This window comes from Aricia agestis, chromosome 15 (assembly GCF_905147365.1).
Source record: "Aricia agestis chromosome 15, ilAriAges1.1, whole genome shotgun sequence".
Lineage (NCBI taxonomy): Eukaryota > Metazoa > Arthropoda > Insecta > Lepidoptera > Lycaenidae > Aricia > Aricia agestis.
Genome location: NC_056420.1, coordinates 6,744,870 through 6,767,527, shown reverse-complemented (window position 1 = coordinate 6,767,527; position 22,658 = coordinate 6,744,870). Strand labels below are relative to the sequence as shown.

At 34.4% G+C, this 22,658-nt stretch overlaps 1 protein-coding gene across 1 annotated transcript in view; it reads left to right on the top strand.

Annotated features, from left to right (window-relative positions):
• The first annotated feature begins 264 nt into the window (after nucleotides 1–264).
• Nucleotides 265–22,658, top strand: part of LOC121734110 (small conductance calcium-activated potassium channel protein) — a 299,498-nt gene continuing 277,104 nt past the window's right edge. The window contains exon 1 of the mRNA XM_042124526.1: nucleotides 265–633. The gene's annotated coding sequence lies outside the window, so the exon portion shown is untranslated. The remainder of the gene's footprint in view (nucleotides 634–22,658) is intronic.

Genomic DNA, 22,658 nt, shown 5'->3' with positions numbered 1-22,658 from the left:
TACAATAAAAACAAACATTACATTACCGTATGCTTTTACATTTTACATTTTGACCCAAAACAGTTCGTTGCATGTTTATTTTGATGCTAGGCCTACATTTCCTTTTGAAATTTCCCCGTAGCGACGGGGGTGACATAAATATATCCGTCTTTCTCACTCGCACGCGTTCGCTTATAGACGGGGTAACCGTTCCCACACAAGGAGCGTAATTTCAGAAATGTAGGAAAAGCTTTCAGTACGCGCCAGAGCACCAAGGCGGGCGGGTGTGTTCTGAAACTTCACGCAGAAACATCGTGCGTTCGAAATAATAGTGTAATTCAAACTTATGCGAAGTTATGATTGCGTAAAATTATTGAAGTGGAACTATCAAAGTGCAGTGTTAATAGTTTTTCGTTTCCCCTTCTTTATAACTGAGCAACGAACTTTCTCAAACTTTACCTTTCGGTCCAAAATAGTGACTTATCAACACATTATATCGTTCTCATATCGTATTAGTATTCGTGGACCAAGTGACTATTTAATAGACTAGTGTACATATTCTAGAATATTCAGTGTTTAGTGTAGTGTACATATTGACATATCTACTTGCCTTCAACATACAACGACGTTAATTCTATCGATTTATAATATCAGGTAAGTTTTATTGTTAATGGTTTTTCCCATGACACATATTGATTTTAAAAAGATAACAATGAAGTAGTATAGAATACGATTAAATTACATTTTTACTAAGGTATTTTGCCTTTAACCTGGGTAAAATACCTGACCTATGAATTCAAACCAAGGTTTTTTAATTTCAACTTTATACGTAAGTTTATTACTTTAAAGCAGGGTTTCTCAAACTTTCGGCTCCACGAACCCCTGTTAAATTTCCAGGTGACAGCGAACCCCTTACATATATTGAAATCCACCCCCCCCCTCCCCTTCAGGAAGGGGGAATTCACAGCTTTGCGTGAGAGTTCAAAATACTCTACCTATCTAGCTGCCGAAAAATATATCAAAGACATCCTTTTGAAATCAGCTTGAAGAGTTTCATTAACGGACATACCTAATAATGACTCCTGTTGCCACCATTACGTAAATCTTGTCGCGAACCCCCTGCCTTTGAATGGCGAACCCCTAGGGGTTCGCGTACCTACCCCACTTTGAGAAACCCTGCTTTAAACCAATTTTTGACTATACAATGCCTACCACTAGTAGCATAAGCTCACTACATCATTTACATTTTTAAAGATTGTAATAATTTTAACGTACAATAGGTTAAGCTGTTGGTTTTCCAAATCTATACTACAATATTATAATTGGGAAGAGTTTGTTTGTTTGTTTGTTTGTTTGAACGCGCTAATCTCAGGAACTACTGGTCCAATTTGAAAAATTCTTTTACTGTTGGATAGCCCATTTATCGAGGAAGGCTATAGGCCATATTTTATCACGCTAAGTATAATAGGAGCGAAGAAATAGAGGAAAATGTGGAAAAAACGGGGGAAAATTATTTGAAAGGGCTTATTTGAACGCGCTAATCTCAGGAACTACTGGTCCGATTTGAAAAATTCTTTCAGTGTTAGATATCTCATTGATCGAAGAAGGTTTGCTATATTTTATCACGCTAAGACTATTAGGAGCGAAGAAATAGAGGAAAATGTGGAAAAAACGGGGCAAATTATATGAAAGGGCCTATTTGAACGCGCTAATCTCAGGAACTGCTTATCCGATTTGAAAAATTATTTCAATGTTAGATAGCCCATTCATCGAAGTAGGCTATAATAGGCTATATTTTTATCACGCTAAGACTTATAGGAGTGAAGAAATAGATGAAAATGTGGAAAAAACGGGGGAAATTATATGGAATTGCTTATTATATTATGAACTACTGGAGCAATTTTTATGTTATTTGGCAAACATGAAGAATAGACCACGTGAAGGAACATATGCTATTTTTTGCTGCAAAATGTACGGTTGCGTGAAATTCCTAAGTTACGCAAGCGAAGCCGCGCGGAACATCTATATATAATAAAATCGTAGGAAGTCAATTCTGTATATTGAATATTTTTCTACAATAAATAATACTTTGGATGTGAACTACTATGGTAACGCGGACGAAGTCGCGGGCAACAGCTAGTAAATAATAATCAGCAGTAACTCTCAACGGACTTTACTAGAAATGAGCGTATTGTACACCTGATGAGAGTCAATTTCTATACACTGCGTACGTTCTTTGGCGATCGATGACCCACACACGAACAGTAATTAGATCAAATTGCTATCCTCTTTTTGTTAGACTGACATAATTATAGTATTTGAGCTGGATGACGTCCACTTTTTGTTTTATTGCGTTCAACCGTACGTTTTTCCGGGATAAATAGTATCTTATGTCCTTTAACGGGACTCAAAGTATATCTTTATCAAACACCAAAATCGTTTCAGCGGTTTAAAGAGGTAACGGACAGATAGACACACTTTCGCATTTATGTTTTTTTTTTAAATTATGAAATAAGGGGGCAAACGAGCAAACGCGTCACCTGATGGAAAGCAACTTCCGTCGCCCATGGACACTCGCAGCATCAGAAGAGCTGCAGATGCTTTGCCGATCTTTTAAGAGGGAATAGGGTAATAGGGGAGGGTAAGGAAGGGAAGGTTTTAAAGTGACACGAAGTTCACCGGGACAGCTAGTTATTATAAATATGCTATATTATGATTTATGGACCGATGTCTAGAAATGATCTTACTTCCAAGTAACATCGGGTATCCCTATCGGCATACTAAAAGGAGGGGAAGAAAGTTATCTTCATACAAAGGCACCGCGCGCGGCTTGTATGTGTGCGTCATAGCATCAATGCGTCGCCACGTACGGCACACAACAAAATTTCGGCCAGTTTTATAAGGCTGGTACCGCCGAGATTTTGTTGTGTGCCGTACGTGTCGACGCATTGATACTATGGCGCACACATACAAGCCGCGCGCGGTGCCTTTGTATGAAGATAACTTTCTTCCCCTCCTTTTAGTATGCCGATAGGGATACCCGATGTTACTTGGAAGTAAGATCATTTCTAAACATCGGTCGGATCCGAAGATTTGAATGCGCCGTTTCTTAGTAGGACGCCTGACCCAAAATCCTTCTGGAAAGGTCGCCGAGAACCCTGATTTCAAACTAACCGAATTTGGCACATGTGGAAAGGGATTAGGTACTGTAAACAAATGAATAGATTCAAGTATAATATATAAGATTAAATTTTAATCTATTCTATTACCTTGTTTTCCTGAAATAAATACATTACACAAGGGACGAATAATTAATTGTTTAGGCTTAGTTGATTTTGATAATCATGACTCCATGAGGCACACGGCAAAAACGATGGTCCCTGAATTTAAGAGGAGTCCACACCGCCCTTTTTTCCATACAAACGTTGTCCCCTGTTTCCTCCCTGGGTAATGCTAGTAGAGTTATAATTTTTTTCCTGAATATCTACGGCCACTAATACAATGTCCCTATGTTTTCTTTTTTTCATAATTTAATTATTAAATAAGATATGAACGTTCAAAAACCCAAAAAAATGGCCAGATTTTCCGCTGTGTTCAAACGTCCAGAAAACAGATTTGGCTAGATTATACAAAAAAAGCAAAACATAGGAACACAGCTCAATCCTTTTTTTAATCTTTAATGAAAAAACTACTTAAATCGGTTAAGTTTTGGAGAAGGAATCAGGGGACAACGAATCGTTGATTTTCTGGATTTTCTGCAGTTGTCTCTATCGCGTTCTGCGGTATAGGCTTGAGGTAAGGGAGACAGCTATAGATATTACACGTACTTTATTTTCATTTCTCTAGCCCCTGGTGTATCCTCTTAAGGCTGCCATCACATTAAGTCGCGAGCCGCGCGGCAGCAGCGCGACAGTCGCGCGGCTCCATACTAAAAAGAGCCGCGCGACAGCCGCACGGCTCGTTAGTATAGCAGTCGCGCGCTGCCGCACTACTCGCAACTTAATGTGAAGGTGTGTAATTACCCAAAGTCGCGGTCTGGAATCAAAGAAGCGGAAATAATGTCATTCCCCATTATAGAACCCAGATAAAACTCCGCCATACTGTCAAGTTTTTGAGCAAGGACAATCCGATCAGATATCTCTAAGCTAAATGCTACAGAAATAATTATTTTGGAAGTAGAAACTTCTTTAGCGATGTTGTGTTTTTTTGGATAGCTCGTAGATAATCAATTCTAATATTACAAGTTTGAAGGAATTATATTTTATATTACTTAGGTCGTATTCGTACGTTATTAATTTTAGAGGTTGCTTTTTGAAACAAAGGTACAGCAAAAATCGTGTTCGAAACTGCACATATTTTTTCAACGGTTTTAAAAACGTATAAAATATTTTCATACAACCAAAAATCCAGTGTGTTCTGAGTCGGACTTTTGCACGTAGAGTTCCGTACAAAAATTGCTGAACTTATGTTTTTGTTCCTCAGTCTGTGAATATATTTTTTATTTTATTTTTAATATTTCTACTGCGGATATATCAATTACAATTGATAATTATGAACGTCCAGCTACTAAAAATTAATTAGATATTTATTTAAGTAGCTGCACGTTTCAAGACGTCAGATAGATGAACATTTTTTTTCATGAAATAAGGGGGCAAACAAGCAAACGGGTCACCTGATGGAAAGCAACTTCCGTCGCCCATGGACACTCGCAGCATCAGAAGAACTGCAGACCGTGCGTTGCCGGCCTTTTAAGAGGGAATAGGGTAATAGGGGGAGGGTAGGGGTGGGAAGGGAAGGGAATAGGGAAGGGTAGGGAAGGGAATAGGGTAGGGCATTGGGCCTCCGGTAAACTCACTCACTCGGCGAAATACAGCGCAAGCACTGTTTCACGCCGGTTTTCTGTGAGAACGTGGTATTTCTCCTGTCGAGCTGGACCATTTGTGCTGAAGCATGGCTCTCCCACGTCTGTGTTTACAGTGAGCATTAAGGTAACATCGCAGCATAAAATGAATCTCGCTCAATGAAGAGAAAAGTTTTACGTGCGTCAAACCTTATACTGCCAAGCATTGTTTCGATAATCACAATCTATGAGAGATGCAGGTGCTTTCTTTGAAGCATTTGCGTGTAATGTGCATCTTTGCCCAATTCGGGCGATTTAGTATGACGATGAAGTATATAGGTTACCCTGAATGACGCCCGCAACTCGTAAAATCCGTTGCGCCAAAACTCGTAAAATAGCGTGGGAACCGTACATTATTCCGGCGCTAAAAGTATCCTATGTCCTTTGCTAAATTTCAGCAAAATCGGTTCAGCGGTTTGGGCGTGAAGAGGTAACAAACAGATAGACAGACACACTTTAGAATTTATAATACTAGTATTAAGTATTGCCTAATAGTGTCGCGTTTTCACCTTTAAAGATTATTAAACCCATATTATATCATCCGTCCATTTTTACGGATCCCTATAAAGGCAACCGAAATAAAAATCGAGGTGTTCTGTACGCTGTACCCTGCGGCTCGTACATCTACAAACTAATTGGGTTCTCGCTGTAACCGGTTGTTTGGAGCTTAAAAATTAATTGGATTTTTCCGTACGAATTGACTGTGACATTTCGGCATGTAAATGTGTGTCACGTGACCCGTACATTTCAAAGTGAACTCATGTTGGATACTTTGAATTTTGAAATGAAATACCAAACTATAATTCTGTATTTTTTTTATTGCTTCTGAAAAATTAGGTTTTGTTCATGCAGTAATATTTTCTTATGCATAAAATCAAGCGCAAACGAGTGAATGGGTCACCTGATATAAAGCACTTAGAGTCGCCCATGGATACTTGCAACATCAGAAGAGATGCAGGTGCTTTCTTGCCCGCAAGCAATGTACAGAATCTAAAACTAAGTCATAATACTTTGGGGTTTGTAAGTGTCAGGAATTTTCCCATACACAAGTTTTAAAAAAAAGTTACTCTTTCAGCGCTGCTACTTTCACAGTGAACTCAATACAGGAAACTCATACACACCCTAAAGTATTGTCACTTAGTTTTGTTACACCTTGTATTGTGTTATGGTAAAGTAAGAAAAAAACCCTACTTAAAATAATTTAAATTTGAAATAGAAAACTAAAAGTTTTAATATTTAAATTACAATTTAGATGCACAATTTGCTAAAAGCTTGTGCAATATCGAGTTTCTAACTTTTCAATAGCAAAGTGGAAACTAATTTTATTTGCACAGCACTTTGAGTTTCCACTTAATTATTAATCTCTCATTTTGATCAAAAACGAAATTGTTTTGACCAAAGTAATTGATCAGATTCAATACACAAAATAAAATACTGCAGGGCAAAATGTACGGTCATTTTCTCTAGAGCAGGCGCCGGGTGAAGTTAAATTGAAGCGAAATATGAGGACTGCATTCCGAAAATGGGGTCGAAGTCAGAACAGCATGGAAATTACGATTCTGATTTTTTAACCGACTTCAAAAAAGGAGGTTATTTTCATTTTACAAAAAAAATATTTGAAAACATTCGACCAATACGACTCCCGCCAACTTTCAGAATTATATTCTGCATTTTTTTCTGAGTTATATTTACACAATGCGATCCTCAAATTTTGCATAGGTACTCAGATCCACCTAGCACCCGCTTAATTTCTATATTATTTCTATTTCTTTTTTTATTTATTTATATTATTTCTATTTATCACACAATACAGTTAATATATTCATAATATCGCGATATTAGTATTCTGTTGATACAATGTGTAATCATAGTTTTGCCACAGTAAAGTTACATACGGTAACATCACTCATCTGTCCCTGTCCCCTGATCAATTAAATTTTGTGCAATACAGGGATTACGAAAGCACGCAATTTGATGTTTGTTTTGTCTTTGAAAGTGAAATGAAATCACGCTTATGTGTGTGTGCGCCTTTTTGCGGTCTAGTTAGTGCAGTGGTTCTCAAAATTTTTGTTGACGGGACACCTTTTAAGAAGTGACATGTTTGACAGTTCCCAAATAAAAAAAATGTTTTGTCTTTGAATTCATTGCATTCAAAGCAATAATAATTTATGTATCACATGCCCTTGGGTTTCTCGGGTCTCTGCGATGCACACTTTGAAATGGATGGTATACTTTGTACATTTATACTATGGTTCTGCCCTTAATTCTGCTTCTAATTAATAAGCCCGGTCTCTATTGTTCGGGTTGTATTACAAACTGATATTGATGGTGTTATTATGTGAATACCGATTATTGCTAATATAATTTAAACCCAATAATACCTTATCTGAATTGCTTATTTAACGGACTTTTGAACCCAATATTTTGTGGCGTGATTATAATTTTGTAATTCAATATTCATGCATGTCAATTTTCATCATAAATTAAAATTTTAATAAATGATACCGAACTTTAGAATGAAGCTACATTAAACAGGTAGAATCAGGGTGTATATTTAAATAAGTTATAACAAATAATCGGCCAAGTGCGAGTTGGACTCGCGCACGAAGATAATAGACGCATTATAGAGCAAAAATAGGTACTTAAAAATGTGTTTTTTTTTTGTATGGGAGCCCCCTTAATTATTTATTTTATTTAAATATTCTTATTCATTATTAAATTATAAATAAAACTGAGTATTTTGTGAACATTTCAAGTGCCTACCTATTGCCATTTTTGATATCGAGCAAAAAATAGCAAAAAGTTACGTTTGTTGTATGGGAACCCCCTTAAATATATATTAGGCCGCGTTTCCACTGAAGCGGAGCGGAGTTTAGCGGTGCCCGAATCGATCAATCATGCTATTCCAGCGGAATGACAGCGAAGCGGAGCGAAGATTTCGAGCATGGTGATTGGTCAATTCGGCACCGCTAAGCTCCGCTCCGCTTCAGTGGAAACGCAGCCTTATACGAGCTTTTGCCCGCAGCTTCGCTCGCGTTAAGAAGTATATTTTATTTTAGTTAAGAAGTATATACAGACTTTCATCCCCTTTTTTAACCCCTTGGGGGTAGAATTGATCAAAATCCTTTCTTAGCGGATGCCTACGTCGTAACATCTACCATGCTAAATATTTTGAGCCCGATCCGTCCAGTGGCTTGGGCTGTGCGTTGATAGATCACCATGTTAGTCAGTCACCTTTGAGTTTTATATATTTAGATTATTTTATTAGTATATGTTGTTATAGCGACAACAGATATACACAGATATACATCTGTGAAAAATTCAGAAATCTAGCTATAGCCGTTCTCGAGATACAGCCTGGAGACAATAGTCAATAGTCAAAAAGCATTTATTCCATTATTTGCATAAACAAAATTTGGACATTTGGACAGATAATAGCGGTAGCTCTACTACCAACTTTTCCTCTAATTTTAATACCTTTTTACCTCTAATTTTAATACCTTTTATGAAACATTTAACCTTTAATAAAAAAATAAAAGCAGACATTATTATACGTTGCAGACAATAACTTTCAAGTATTGCTCTATCTATAATTTATTTGATTGTATATTTTGAAGGTCATCTCTAATTTTACGGTTCCCCCTTTTTCCTTGACATTTTGTGTGTTTAAATACCACCATTGTAATTTATTGATACCAAATCTAGTCCGTATAAAGCCTAACAAATTTTTATTTCATATTTTATTGCTTACTTTATATTTCTCGCGATGAATCGTACATTTTAGAATGGTATCATGAGATAATTTTTACAACTGTAAGCTGACTAGGCAAAAAACGACATTAAAAATTAATTATAATAATAATTACATATCAACTATTATTACAACCTATTTTGCCAGCAGTAATCTTAATCTATTGTCACCTTCTTTGTTAAAATTGGTCCAGTTGCTTAGCCGCTACATTCATACATAATATAGGCTACAAAAATAATTAAACATCGTTTTGGATTATTTCTAGGATCGCTCCATATAAATTAATTGTATAGCATTATATTGTATTCAACGTTGATTCAACCAATGGATATTTTATATCTTCTGCAAAAGTTCAGCTCATACTTAATTTATGTATTTTTGCAAAAAAAAAAAAAACATTTAACGCTGAAAGTAAAAGTTTAACTTTTTTCACCTTTACTTTTATTTGAGATGTTGTCGGCTTTGTGCGAGAATGAATCCCAGGGCACCATTTTGACGCAGTAAAAAGTGGACTTTGGAACCTTTTCATGGTCTACGTCCTATTAAATGCTGTGCCAAACTTGTTCAAAATAAAGAGCGAATGTAGGATACTATGATCACAACTAGTGTTTGTTGAGATCATTACTAGTATTTTTTAAGACACTAATCAAAGTACCTAAGTATAGTCAGTAGAATATTGTAATCAATTTAATTGGAGTAGAAAAGACGCGCCCAATACCTATAAATAGTTATTTTAAATGGTAATTTTTATACCGTAAATAAATATAAGAGAGACATTTAAAACTACAGAGCTCTACCTAGTTAGTTTTCATAACGAAGTATTTATTTAATACATAAGAGAGTCATTTAAAATTACAGAGCTCTACCTAGTTAGTTTTCATAACGAAGTATTCATTTAAAATACAGTGGTAAACGGTATTTAAAGATTTCTTCTCTTCAACTGATACTGTGGATCATAATCGGAATACTAATGAGTTTTATTTCACCAGAACACGCGCAGTGTTTAGAATACTAATATAAAGATACTCTTATTTTATAGTAAACCTTTAGTAAAAAATGCTTCAATTTGAAAATTTCTCATGTCTATAATCTGTATCCAGCTTGGTACGACTAATATATATTCTGTGATCCAGCTTAGATGTCAATGTTACAATTTAATTGCGATTAAAAAGTAAAAAAAAACCTTTATACAAGAAGCATGGTTCTTTTAATAGTCACATTTAAATTTTTTATCCCGTATTCATTTCTGTCTTTCTTGAAATGTCATGTCAGTTCTACTTGACCTCTATTGGGACAACTAAAATACTTTACATAATATATTTTCTTTACTTAATTAATTGCCATAGAGCTGTGTTTCACAAACTCATACGTGGGAGAGCCATGCTTCGGCACGAATGGGCCGGCTCGACCGGAGAAATATCACGTTCTCACAGAAAACCGGCGTGAAACAGCGCTTGCGCTGTGTTTCGCCGAGTGAGTGAGTTTACCGGAGGCCCAATCCCCTACCCTATTCCCTTCCCTACCCTCCCCTATTCCCTTTCCCTCCCAATTCCCATCCCTATCCTCCCCTATTACCCTATTCCCTCATAAAAGGCCGGCAACGCACCTGCAGCTCTTCTGATCCTGCGAGTGTCTATGGGCGACGGAAGTTGCTTTCCATCAGGTGACCCGTTTGCTCGTTTGCCCCCTTATTTCATTAAAAAAAAAAAACCTTTTTCACCGTGACTGAAAAATGTTGTGAAACTAAGAAATCAAGCAAAGTTTAACGGACCCGCTTAATAATATAAACAGCAAAAAATTTGGATTATCTGTACGGTCCAGAGATACACTGCGGACGCCGGACCCCCATACATATACTTAATAGAGATATAGAGATAAATTTAATAAAGAGTATAGAGATTAAACAGTCAAAAATATATAAAATACTATAGCATTTAGAATTTGACGCAGAGCTGCTAAAAGTTGTATGTATGTACGAGTATTTATAAAGCGATTTAACTCATAAGTGCGTACAGGAAACTCGTAACATTTTCTTTTGTTAGCTCACCAGTTATTATAACAGACGTTTCTATTTATAACAGGTAAGAAACGTTCTCAAACCGGACTAAATTAATGAAAGCTGACGTGTACTCTTACTGCAAATGTTTGAACACTTTTATATTTAGGTATTTCAAATTTTGACAGGAGTTTGCCTATGTCCTATTTAAGCCTTATTGATTAGTCAATATTTTGACTTTTAAATTGACAAAACTCCCTGTCAAACCTCTGTAATTCTGATCTCATTGACGACCTCTGTGGCTCAGTAGTCAGTGGTTGAATAATGAATAGGTACCATGTAATTAAAAATCGTATTGTATAAAAAGTATTAAATATATTTGCGTTGTCAGTTACCCGTAACAAAAGTCATTCAGGTACTTACTTTGGGGCGAGTCTGACGTGATGTGAAGTTATTATTTGTAGCACAGAAGTGCTACAAAGATCTACACAGTGACCTAATTTATATCTCCACGTTTGTAAGTCAACATGTCAAGTTATGATGTAGCTTTTTCATTTCCTCTACATTTAAGCTTCGTAACATATTACCCTAAGCCCGGTCTAACATTTGTGTATGAACTCGCTGACCTTTATAATCTATGCTAATGGTGTCCCTCACAACACTAAATAGAATAGTTATATGAGTATGAGTTACTTTTATTACAAAAACTAGATGATGCTCGCAGCTCCATTGCGCAAATTAGTTTATTGCACGGAGACCGTACATTTTTCCGGGATAAAAAGTATCCTACGAGTATGTCCTGGGATTCAAAGTATTACCATACCAAAATTCAGCAAAATCGATGTTTCGTTTGATTTTCATTTTTTGTGTCTAAAACGAATCTTTCAAGGAAATTAATTACAATATTTCATTACGAAATAATTAGGCTTCTATAATTTGTCTTCAATGTATCACTTCATTATTTTGGGAATTTACGATTTTAATATTTACAGACGTGTAATATGTTTTACAAGTCTGTTACTTTAAACAGCTTTAATACACATGAGTATGTCAGTTCTGTTAATTCAGACTTAGATTGACTCTGAACATCTGATGGTAAATAGCCACCTAGAGTTTTTGATTGGTTCGTGAAGCTAGCAAATCAAAAGCGATAGTAAAACTTATTTTTTAAACAACTCGGAAACCTGTGGTTAAACAAAACACAACATAAACTTATTTAAGCCAGTTTTCTGTATAGTTTTCCCACATTTATTTAACACACTTACGATTCCCTACATTCAAAATCCTATCAGCAGGTCAGAAAAACAGAGTCCACTAAGGTTGTTAACAATAATGACAGCTAAACTGGATTATTGATCCATTAAGATCGTAAGTTTATTAAGTACGCATAGCGGGGGAGCACTTTAGAAAATTGTAAATGTACCGTAGCTTGGTCATAGTGCTCACAACGGTGCGGCGAAGGAAAACATAGTTAAACGTATTTAAAGATACTTAGTAAGAACTGATAATATGAAAATAAAAAGTGATAATACTTTAGGGTGTGTATGATATCCCTGTTTATTATTATATAGTTCACTGTATAAGTTGCTACTTATACAGTGAACTATATAATAATATACAGGGCTAATATACAGCACTGCTGTGCTGAAAGAGATTTTTTTTTCACTTTTGTATGGGAAAAGTGAAAACTCGTGACGCTGGAGCACTTGCTCATACAAATCACAAAAAATGGAGTTTCGGCACTGCAACTTTTAGAATTATATTTTGTTTTGATTTTGAAGGAACATATTAGATGTAGCGCTATTACCATAGACTAAGGAAATGTCTGGTATCTGCTACTATTACTGTGTTACAGAAGATAGTCTGTAGAAATTGGGGTTTTTTACTTGAGCACGCAATACGCATCGTTGCGTGTAAAAGTCAGTCATTAATTTCTACGTTTTCAGTGATCAGGCCTCTTATACAAAGTATCTTTCGTTAAAAACGATGACGAAATTCGTTATCAAAATATATGCGGTTTGACATAAGTCATCGCTAAATGACATTTCGCTTGCGAAGACTAATGTCAAATCCGATACATTTTGATAACGAATTTAGTCATCGTTTTTAACAAACGCTTTTTGTATAAGGGGATAAGGGGCCAGGTTATAATAGATCAATTCTAGAGAGAGATAATTTCAGAGATATTATACATGTGTAATGTGTATATATTATATATAGAGATATAATATTATGTCCCAGCGGCGGCAACGTTACTTCTAACTTCTCATAGTGCTAGCGACAGGGGTAATGTTTCATGAAAAACTTGACAAATGTGCAATGTACGTTGCCCTATCGTTTTAGGTCACGGGAATAAGACAAAGAAATATAAGCTGCAATCATTTATATCAATTTGCTCTTTAACGCACATTCGTGCCGTGAATTAGCTTCGGCACGAATGTGCGAAATAATATAACAGTGCCACAATAGAAATACGGCAGACCATCTTTAACTTGAACCGGCCAAATCATTGCAGTAGATTTATGCGTTATTTCAGAATGAAATAACTTCAGATACAAAACAAATAGAGTTCAATCTTATAAACTACGGTTGGCTGAATTATATTACTCTTTGAATTTTTGGAACCTGGTCATCCGGTAAAAAAAATAGTAACTCAAAAACGCGCGAACTAAAACGTGCCTACTAAATTTCTTAGACAAACTTACAGCTATACCTTTAAAGTATACGATTTAGTACCAGAGCCATCGAAAAGCTAACTCCAATTTATAAATAAATGGTTTTGAGTCACGGTAATATGAGACAAAGAAATATTAATGGTTGGCAATCATTTATACAAGTTACAATTAGTTTCTTAATGGTTCCATCCATTTTGAGGTTAACTTTATTGCTTTGGATCCGGGCACTACGGAATGTTCTAAACTGTTTCATGAGTTGGAACTTGGAAGTAAATGCTTGGTGTGTATTTGAAAGCCTCCAAGGTAGTTTAGGCCTCTCAGTAATAAAAACTAGTAATCTTTTACAGTTTAAAATATTATAAAACTGAATCAGAAAATTAATATTAAAATAATAATATTATTATAATTTCACGAGCTTTTGTATGTAATTTTGGAACACAGGCTACTTTTTGCGAGAAAATCTACGAATAATAAAAACTAAGGAAACATAACTCTCATACTATTACCGTTTTAAATTTTGGTTCCATTCGAACTGTCATTAACGTCAGCCTTTATACCGTTCAAGGCAGCGACCACATAGCCTCAAGGCCACCTAAATATTGCAAATGTATTGGAATGTGTACCTAAGGTACACTTTTTTGACAAGTATTTTGGAGCATGTTTTTTGACGGAGTAACTCTTCCTTAGTTTTTATTGTTCGTAGGAGAAAATGCATCACTCTCGTCTCTATATCGAGCGTATATAGCATTTATACTGTATACATCTGTATGCGTCAGATCACTATTAAATATGGTGTTTTACCCGTGTTCGACACGTAAGAAAAGGTATAGACTAGGACAACACGTTGTATGACTATAACATATTATGAGTGTATAGTGTGTTTCTTTTATTAGTACGGTAACTAGCGGCCCGTCCCGAATTCGCACAGGTAGAACTGAACAGTTAAATTTTTGTTGTTTCGGAAAAAAGTTGGACATTTAGGTATTTTAAACTATCCTGTTTTACGAAGTTTTTTGCAGATATTTATAATATGTTCTTTGATATTGTAAAACATACTTTTGTTCTATCGTCAATATTTCGCAGCACATGTGACGAAAGACCTTTTAGGGCACTGTTTTACACCTTGGATTATGTTACTTAAGGATTCCTAATCTTTTGTAGCAATAAATATAGCCTATTTTACTCAGAGTGAATATAGCTTTCGAATGGTGAAAGAATTTTTGAAATCGGCACGGTAGTTTTTGAGTTTATTCATTACAAACATACACACAAAAATACAAATCTTTCCTCTTTATAATAGTAGTTTAGACAAAGATACTATGGTATATTTTAGGTTGTAATGTTTATAATGAAAATATTTCACCTAAAATGTTTGAAATTTTGAACTATAAAATAAATTACGATTGTCATAAAATTCTAGAAAGTTATTTTTTACGATTTTGGACTTGGAACGAAACTGATATGCAGTCGATAGCTATAAAAATATCGTCAACTTTATGTGACCTCAAGTAAGTAATAAAATCTAATAACAATAAAATATATTAGATTTAGAAAAATATTTTTTTTTAATTTAAGGTGGCGAATAAAGCAAAAAATAAATTATTGTCTTGTTTCTTCATAAGATTGACGCGGAATCGGCGCCAAAGTAGTTTTTTCGTTATAACACGATAAATATACAAAATGTTCGAAATTCTCAAGTCCAGTCCCTCGGTTAGAAAATTTTACATTATGTATTCAAATATTGACACAGTTGAATGTATCGTTTTGGAAATATATTAAAAAAAAATGTATAAATTAGATGCATCTTTGTGATATTTTTCTATCGCGAAAATTTCGAGATATCGTGTTTTCGCTAGTACAGATCCTAGCAAATATAATGTTATATTATATGTTTAAACTTTAAAGAATGAATCAATTCGGTGCTTTGTCAAGTATAAAAATGAATTATTACTAAGTATTTATTATTAATAATATTTACACGTTAATTTTACTTTCTGACCCTCTTAAGAAAATCGGCCAAGTGCGAGTCGGACTCGAGCACGAAGGGTTCCGTAACGTTTTAGACGAAAAGTAAAATTGGGTTTTTGTATGGAATTATTTCCTTGATTTTACTTATTTATATATTATTATTAACTATTATTAAAGTAAACATAATATGACATAGACCTCTATGAAGATTTCAAGTGCCTAGCTGTTGTCATTATTGATTACCAGCAAAAAGGGCCAAAAAAATAACGTTTGTTGTATTGGAGCGGGGAGACCCACTTAAATATTAATTTTATTTTGTTTTTAGTGTTTGTTGCTAGCGGTAACAGAAATACACAATCTATGAAAATTTCAGAAGTCTAGCTATAGCGGTTATTGAGTTAGTCTAGAGACAGAAAGATGGACAGACATCGAAGTCTCAGTAATAGGGTCCCGTTTTTACCCTTTGGGTACGGAACCCAAAAAAAGGCGGAACCAATATAACAAATACACGAAGAATTGCAAAGACATCTTAACGCCATTTTATAACGTGATAGCAGAGGAAAATAACATTTTTTACGACGGAAATATCCTTTGTAGGTCTATAATGTCATAGATATTAAAAATCTCCGTAACACTTTTATTGCTAACGTATTGGATTATCCAAGGAAATAAAATCCACGAAGAAAAGTAACCCGCATTTCAAACGAAGAAGACAAATGAAGCACGAAATTGTTTGGTAATGTCAGAAGAATCTGCGGGTATATCGATTTATTTTAAACTACCCTCATTCATTTAGAGCGTTTTCTTTATAGAGGTATATATAAAATTCTCGTCACAATGTTAGGCCGCGTACTCCTCCGAAACAGCTTTACTGATTTTAACCAAATTTTATATGCATATTCAGTGGGTCTGAGAATCGGATACTGGGTATTTTTTTATATTGATAAGTGCATTTGTTGAATAAATAACAGTAAATTATCACAAATCGAGACTGACGGCGACCATTGTTTGTGCGACGGGATAGCGATGGACGTTGCCATGGTGACTTACTTATTTAGTCACTTCAATAAAATAATACGGGCGAAATACTTTATATGGCAAAGAAACGTTTGCCGGGACAGCTAGTAGAGGTATATATTTTACCCTCTGATGAAAACAGAGGGGTGATATATTATTTATAATATAAAAGTTTAAAGTGTCCGTATTTTGATCCATTTTTTTAATTGACTAGATCATGAAAGATCATCGCCAGCTCCCTCACTGCTGGATTCGGAGTTCTTTTCAAATTCCTTAATTTGTAATACTTTACAAATAATTTTATCATCGGGAGACTTGACAAAGTACGTTAAGATCATAATTTTAATACAGCGAGGTAGCAAATTTAATAAATCTGGATGATGAAAACTCAAAATATCACTTCTCAAACTTAATTATTTGAATCATTAACACTGAAGTTTTAGCTGTATACAAAATTACGTCAAAAGTTTTGTAGGTACAAGTTTTAAATTTAAGTGGCTCAAAGGATCATGAGGATCCATCCTCATTACAGGAGTGTTTTTGAAATAATTAATAATTGTTGCTGCTTAGTGCCGACTACGACTAAACTAGACAATTTGATCAACTATAATTATTTTTTATTTATACTATAAATATTTTTAGCTGGATACAAACATTTCATACAAACGACATTTAAACATAATATTATATATATAATAACCCTAGCTAATAATCTACTTAAGATTAATTTAAAATTATGTCCTATGGGTATAATCCTGCTGTAGTCCATATTGAGAAAAATGTTTTTATAGATATGACACATATGTTCTATGAGATTATTTAGCATTATTTCATTTAAATTTCTATTCTTGGGTACCTCTGAAATTATAATATTTGGAGTTTTATTGTTCTCAAAAAATATTCCCAAGTTAACTTTGACTTTAGTAGGATTATCATCATTAGAACCACCTAAGATAATTAATATAATCATTTTCAGTTAGTATATTTACATAGTTTTTATGTGTATTTAGTATGTTATTATGTATTATATTATTATGTATTTCCTACTCCCATGAATTTTTTTAACATTTCTAGAAGTAACCGTTTAGCTGGTAGGAGGGACAGTGGACTCTAACAATTTTTTCCACTTTAAAACTTAATATTTCACAAACGGATCCCTGTAAACCGGAAAATATTAAAAAAAAAAACCAACGACACCCCACAAGATGGGGTGAACGCGAACAAAAAATCATCCCCGCTTGATGTGTAGGGAAGGTACCATATTTTTTTTAAGATTTCATGTACCATAATATTGTCGGCTTCATTAATATGTGCATTCATGCCAAATTGCAGCTTTGTAGGTTCTATAGTCTCTGAGCTAAACCGCGGACAGACGGACGGACAGACTGAAACTATTAGGGCTCCTCGTTGACTATGGAACCCTAAAAATGTATGGTATTTGACTCAACGTGTCGCTAATTAGTGTCATAATATAATGTCAATGTCTAACTTCGCTGTCGAAATTAGCGAATGCAATATGACTAAGCAATCAGTTTCTATTTGTCAGCAGGAAGGAAATGATGATAAATGCCAAAAGTTAGTATTATAATTAATTGGTTGACTGGGAGTTAAATCTTGCGACGTTTTCAGCGTCATTTGCCTGTCACATTTCAGTAGATTACGCCTTATCTCAGCGCTTAATAGATTTTCCATTATTCTTCTGAAGCCTAAACGATTACTTAATTCCGATTTCCGAGTTATAAATGAATGCTATTTCTTTTTATTTTTTTTTCAAGTTTAATCTAGATGCAAGACTCTTATCTTCTGTCCATTTTCTAACCTTACGAGCAATACATACATCTTCTTTTACGTTATCGATAGATTCTGCTATTTTAATTTAACTTCATTTTAATATCAGTACAGCTTTGCTAATATTTTGATATAGTGTCTGTATGAAAATTAAATATGTCAATGTTTTAATATAATCTATAACATAAAAATGAGTCGCTGAATGTGTTGCTAAGCGCAAAACTCGAGAACGGTTGAACCGATTTCGCTAATTCTTTTTTTTTAATATTCCTTGAAGTACGAGGATGGTTCTTACGGAGAGAAAAATTCTAAAAAAAAAAATTAAAATTTCCTAAAAAAGTCTAAAAACAACACTTTTCTATACTCCCATACAAAAGATTTGTGATAATACTTAAAAGTCAAATATATAAAAATGGATTTTCAATTATGTTAGTAACGCTAAAACTCGAAAACGGCTGAACGGGTTGGGCTTATTTTATTCTTAAAATATTCGTAGAAGTCCAGAGAAGGTTTTAAAGTGACACGAAGTTCACCGGGACAGCCAGTATATTATACAAATGACATGATTGGCCGACTCCAAAACTCGGTCGCGTATAGTTCGTATTACGTTACGTTACGTTAGATTTGGATTAGATAAATGCAAACAATTTCACTCATAACAACTTATTATTTCTGGAATATAAAAAATTAACATTCCGTCTAATATATAAAGGAAATAATTCGGAAAAAGGTCCAGAAATATTATAGTGTGACGGAGCAAACCGATCACACGTATTGAACTCGATCTCTAGAGGTTTGCACGTAAACGGATTTCCTTTCAATGTTTTAGAGAATTTTCTGTGTTATTCCGTTAGTATTTAGTCAAATAATAAAATTATGCCTTTTTAGTACCCAGCTGTGCCAAAAGGTTATTAAAATCATTGCAACAAGATGATATTCTTTCTCGTTGATAATATTTTAACGTATACCTCAATAGGTATACTTTAAAAAGTCTAAGTCAATACTTTACCATTACATTTTCGAAACCAATGGTGCGGATTGTAGTCTTATAAGTTTATCTCATTTAATGTTTCTCTTTCCTTTTCCTGTTGGTGTAGACAGAAGAAGAAAGAAGTTTCTTTGTGATGGGTAAAGAATAATACATATAGCTTTACGATTCTACGATTCTATCCGCAGGTGAATTTTTAAGCTATTGGAGTTCGCGTGCTGCACGCAGCTGTGCCCGATCCGGATCTAACTAGTTTCTACCACAAATAAGCGGACGTGAATCTTTGATGGGAAGTCACGCATTTTCCGTCAAAGTTTTTTGAGTGAAATTAATATGAAATTCTAAATAAAAGTACGATTTTAGTTCTTGAAATCTTTTGCGTACCTACTAATTGTTAAAAATAACGCAATTCTATCTAATTACCGGCAGAATTGTAAACGAAACAACTTGAGCAGGTAAACATTTTAGCCGTGCGTTAGAAACATAAATGGATATGCTCTTTGTGGTATCGGCGATTTACTTTCCTTGTGTCTTACGAATTTTCGATCAAATCACGTATCACATTTTCGATTAAATCACGGCGCAAGTGTCACATTTTTATCCAACCCAAAAAGAAGCACAATGCAGCTCAAGATGTTTCAAATGTGCAAAAAACTTTACACCGTGTTCGTGTGACGTTGCTTTAAAACAACTGAATAAAAGGTGACTGTACTTATTACCGTTTTTCTTAGCAAGAGAAACAAAAGAACCTTTTTTAGATTTAATAAAAGAAATCTTATGTCTTTACTTGCAAATGTTCGTATATATACTATAAATTAGTTTCTATGTATAATCAAGAAGTAATCAAGTTTTAGTATCCATAAATATGTAGGTCTTAGTGTAAATATGTGAGTGCCTCTAAGTTTTAACCCAAATGTTTACCCCGAAGCGTTGAAGCGCTCAGACAGTTTATTGTGTAAACAGCGTAAGATTTAGCTATCGACTGGTTGAGATGAGTCTTGAGTGAAATCATCAGCACTATAATCATCATTATTATTATTTCTTAACACATACTTCTCAATATAATGATAAAATAATCATGCTTATTGTAGTGCTTATCACTATCGTCAAAAACATCACAATTCACAGTACGCTGAAACTGTACACTTTTATTTTTTGTTTGAATTATCTATTTAATGTCACTGTATCGCTATACCAAATGTTATCAAAATTAGTAAAGCAGTATTATAAGTGTCAAAAGATTACGTACAGACAGACAGATTTTCTCTGTCGTTTTAGTAAATTACAGGTATTATCATGATACCACTCCCTTTATTGTTATTTCGATCATAATATTATCATCTGCTATCATCTATAATATTATGCTTTTAACTGCTCTCGTAGGATTAGCAACATATTAGTTGTTAAGGTTGTCTTTGATTTTTTCGGCCTTAGGATATGAACTTAGACTTTAATTATATAAGCTTGCCAAGTCTGTCTCTGAAATGTAATCCTAAATACTCACTTAACTTCTAACGTAGCATGAAATTGTGTAATGGGTGTAAAATTACATATTTTGTAAACCACTGTCTTAAAAAGGCAATTTACATTCCGCTGAAATTCGTTGGAGTCAGAAGGAACGATTATTATTATTATGGGTTTTCATCCGTCTTCTTTAAAGTACTTTTTAAGAAACTGCAAAAGTTTGCAAACGAATAAAGAATATTGGCGTTTAGGGATTGGGGCACTTATGATTGTTCTGATATATCTTCATCATCATCATCTTTAATCGCTTATCATTGCTTAATATACGGTATAGTGGTGTAATGTAATGCTTATGTTATTTTTGTGATCACTGATCAATCTATTTTACTTCCAGTACCACTTTGTACCCGGAATCTTCTCAGTATGCATTTGTAGATTATAGTTAGTGTAGTACTTGATGTAATTATACTTTTTTATATTTTTCTACCCTTTATTAGCTGATTTTGTACGTGATTTATTAAAAAAATTGAAAGCTTTGCTATTAATTGTTATGGCTGTCAATGGCGTATGATTGACACGATTGACAGCTGACTCCTGCTGTCAGCTTGACATTTGCTTTTTTTTTTCTTTTTAACCGCTTGTCATGGGTTGGATGTTTAGTTTTAGCTTTTTTTTCTATAATTTAATCTTATGGTATTAAAATGAAGCAGTAAATACTTAATAGCTATTGATTATTCTTTCTACTTTTTGCTTGTATATTTGGATGTTGAACTATATTCTGGTTTGGTATGAGACTATGTTTTTCATGTTTTTGATAATATTTTATAAGTTATTATATTATATCTTTTTTTTTTAAATTAAGTACATTTTGTGTAATATTACACAAAGTTTTATTTATTTATTTTATTATTTTTGTATTTTGTTTGGTTTTTATTTATTATGAATAATGTTAGTATTGACTCATCTACTGATGACTTTTTTCAATCTCTTCAAATGACAGCAATGAAAGTTTTCAAAGTGCCACTTCAACGCCTCTCAGGGAATCAATAATTACAAATTTCTCTTCTGTTAATAAATGTTTTAAGGCGGTTCACATGAACGCGCAAAGCATACCTGCTCACTATACAGACTTACTCACTTCCTTTGATAGTGTTAACGTCGATGCGATCCTTGTATCAGAGACATGGCTAAAGCCATGCCTACCCTCAACATGTTACGGTTTACCTGGTTTCAAACTAATTCGCAATGATCGCACCGGTAGGAGTGGAGGTGGTGTTGCAATCTACTTGCGTTCTGATTTACCTCATACTATTATCAGCTCATCAGCGCAGACAAGTCGGATGCTCTAGAGTTTTTGCTTTTGGAAGTTCAGGTAAACCGTTACAGTAAAATATTACTAGGTGTCTATTACAGTCCGTCTAAGTACAACGATTGATTCGAATCGTTTGAATGCACTCTGGAAAAATTTTCGCCTAACTACAGTAACTCCATTTTAATGGGTGACTTCAACACCTGTTTACTCAAAGGCGATAGTCGATCATCTAGACTTACTTCTGTTTTAGACGCCTATAATATGAAAATCCTACCTCTAGATCCAACTCATTGTTCCCCAGGTTGCCGTCCTTCCCTGCTTGACCTTATCATTCTACTCTTCTCTTCTCTTCATCTACTCGTCTCTTCACCTAACCTTGTCACCAAGCATGGACAGTGTTCGGCAGAAATATTTTCGTATCACACCGACGTGACAATGTTATCCAAAAATATTCTTGTAGGTTTGTGCTTTAAAATAATTATCCTAGTAGGCCTGTCTGCGGTTGTATCTTATGTGTGATGCTATGAATTCATTGATACGAATTACGATACCAATTTGAGGTTCCTATTAATAATTCGACGTTACCAAACAAACTGCTATTTTAGCTGTACGTAACCCACACGTAGGAAATAGTATCACGTAAAAGTGTTGGCATTCCAAACACGTTCGGAACACGTTCATTCACGTTGCTAACATTCTCAGAGTTGTTTTCTCAAATAATATTCGCATCAAACAATTTCTTCAATGTTAACGTGGCTCTAAACTTTCGTTGCAATGTAACAGATAGGAATATTTATCTAAAACTCAAAGGTGACTGACT